Raw genomic sequence first — 3018 nt, 5'->3', positions numbered from 1 at the left:
CAGACTCGGAGCGACGCGACGGCTCTAACTACGCGATTGTTGCATGTCTTAAGACTTAATTGAGTTTTCTTCATGAATAAACACAACTTTACTGAGACAGAGAAATGCTACTTATATAGACTATCAAGTTTAGGGGTAGGTAAGTGGATTTTCAATAATGACAATTCGACGGCAACAACGTATAGGGTGCAACCTGCAATTATTTTTTTCAGAAAATTGCACCTTACCCACCAACGTACAAGGTGCTATCTGGCCTATCTGCTACAAAAAGAATCGCAGATTTCGCCTTGTACGTTTTTGTCGTCGAATTGTCACCCGATAGTAACACTTCGCTTTTTATTGCGTGTTTAACATGATGGCAAGTGGAGGGTCGCAAAATTTTGCGATGAGTCATGGTTTGCTGCACTCGCTGATAAGAGACAGAAGCGACGTCAAGATGTTTCAGCGGCGATTTCCGCAAACTTCTCTTGTCAGTCCTGCGGTAGACTATGTCGGTCTCGCGTCGGTCTAATAAGTCGTCAGAAAAGGCGCTCCTCGGATATTACACCATAAATCGTGTGCAATATACGTTAAGGCCAATGATAATGATGATGTCAAGTATTTTGCCGCTACCGATTAAAGGGTTAAATATATTACAAAAGAATAGGAAGTCATGAAATAGTTGATTATCATTCTTTATTCTTTACTTGTCTATGGCAAGAGCTTTATTTTCTTAAAGGCGGCAGTAAAATTAGATTAAAAGACTTCTTTATGAGTCTCCTAAAGACGGACTGAAAGGTAGAATAAGGGTTTCAAATATTTAATTGGTAGAAAGACAGATATATCTTCGGTTCTAATTTTGATTAGTTTTGTTTATTTGTTAATATTGTAATGGAGTGAAAAAGTTCTAAACACTTGTATTTAAGGGAAGTGATGTTTTTTTTGCATGTCACACCTTGACTTTTACATGACCTAATCCATATACATACTAATATTATAAATGGGAAAGTGTGTGTCTGTTTGTTTGTCCGTCTTTCACGGAAAAACGGAGCGACGAATTGACGTGATTTTTTAAGTGGAGATAGTTGAAGGGATGGAGAGTGACATAGGATACTTTTTGTCTCTTTCTAATGCGATCGAAGCCGCGGGCAAAAGCTAGTTTTATATAAAGCTAAGTTTTGATATTTCTAAAGTCAAATCCTGCTTGCCTTATTTCATATTTTAAATAAGCCAAAAATTACCTTTTTTTTTATTATTTACGTTTAAGAAGTTTAACACTCTTATGGTAGATGTCGCTACGGGTCCCATTGACCTTAGTAGTAGAAAATTTCGCTGGCCTGGTTGAAGTCTTGGTGGCTCAGTTGGCAGAGCGTTGGAGTATCGATCCAAAGGCCGTGAGTTCAAGTCTCACCCAAGGCAGACATTTTCCACTTTTAAATTTATTCTAAGCCTAGTGGCATCGATTGCAGACGTTTCTGCTAATCAGAAGTTAAAAAAAAAAAATACCTTTTTTGTTTTATGTAGGTCGGATATGAGACCGTCAACATTGTTTGAGCAATAGTAATATTAGATTTGACAATGACAATATCCAATCTATGAGCTAATTGATGATGTATTTAAGAGTTTGAATCAGGACGTGACTCTTTTAACTCAGTATATTCCCTAAAAGCTAAACAGTCCCATTAACTCGTGCGTGACATAAAACTCGCCGTTAAAGCTAAGAGCCATCAAAATACTTTATAACGAAAAACAGTTGAGGTGGACAGTTTAATGACACCATTTTGCCCTACAGACAAGACATTTTCTTCAATGCATTAATCTCCATTACTCGGTCTCCATAAACTCATGTGACATAACACCACCCATAAAGGCTTAAAGGTCATAAAAATGCTATGAAATAAACCTAATTACTGTTACAACTAGAGAAAGGTTGGGACACATCTAGAGACACATTGAAGTCAAACCATATCAAAAATTAAAATTTTGAAAAAACCGCCGACCGCGACATAGCGGACTGATTTTCACGAAACATGGCTAAGAACACTCCGGACTAACTCAGCTTTCAGACAAAAAAACTAAAACTAAATCGGTTCATCCGTTCGGGAGCTACGATGCCACAGACAGACATACACACAGACAGACAGACAAACAGACAGACAAACAGACAGAAAAACAGACAGACAGACACGTCAAACTTATAACACCCCGTCGTTTTTGCGTCGGGGTGTTAAAAATGAGGAACTGTCGTCAGCTCGTGGGAGGAGAAAGAAAGATCCATCGCAAAATCCTGGGAGCTGTGAAGGCAGATGACGGCACGGATAAGGAGTGCCGAAATACTCTTGGCCACAGACTAGCCAAAGGCCTACGTGGCCTACGATGGAGTGAGCTCGCCCAGAAGATGCCTGTTCACTCTCGATTTGAAGGTTGCTGGGTTATATGAGCTTTGAGACACAGCGTTTAGAAAACCTTGACGCAAAACGTCATTTTCGAATAGGGTAAATAGAAAAAAAAAAACAAATGTTTTTTTATATTAAAGGAAAAAATGGAAAAATTTACGCTTCCGGCGGGACTTGAACCCGCACCATTTTTGCAATCCGTGCAATGCTCTTACCAATTGAGCTACGGAAGCCAGATTTGCGAAGTCCGGCGTGGCTTCCGTAGCTCAATTGGTAAGAGCATTGCACGGATTGCAAAAATGGTGCGGGCTCAAGTCCCGCCGGAAGCGTAAATTTTTCCATTTTTTCCTTTAATATAAAAAATGTTTAGAATCGTTAGCAGACGTTTCTGCTTAATAAAATTAAATGTTTTTTTTTTTCAGAATTATGAAAAAAAAACCGAGCACCATGGTTTTTTTTCTAAATATGTTTTTTTTTCAGATGAACAAATAATACGACAATAAAGGTTTTTCGTGAGTTGTAACGTGTTTCAATAACAATAACGTATTGTACGTTATTGTTATTGAAAATTCAATTAACATTCAGTATACAAACGTTTATTGGGGAATCCCCGATGCTGCATGTAGCGTGGAGAGGCGGTGGT

General features: G+C 38.5%; 1 non-coding gene across 1 annotated transcript; it reads left to right on the top strand.

The window, feature by feature from the left end:
- Positions 1-1325: 1325 nt before the first annotated feature.
- Trnad-auc lies at positions 1326-1398 on the top strand. The gene has a single exon. It is a non-coding gene; the product is annotated as a tRNA-Asp (tRNA).
- The last annotated feature ends 1620 nt before the right edge of the window (positions 1399-3018 follow it).

Source organism: Leguminivora glycinivorella, chromosome 22 (genome assembly GCF_023078275.1).
Source record: "Leguminivora glycinivorella isolate SPB_JAAS2020 chromosome 22, LegGlyc_1.1, whole genome shotgun sequence".
In the NCBI taxonomy this organism is placed as follows: Eukaryota; Metazoa; Arthropoda; class Insecta; order Lepidoptera; family Tortricidae; genus Leguminivora; species Leguminivora glycinivorella.
This window is presented reverse-complemented; position numbering and strand designations above follow the sequence as displayed.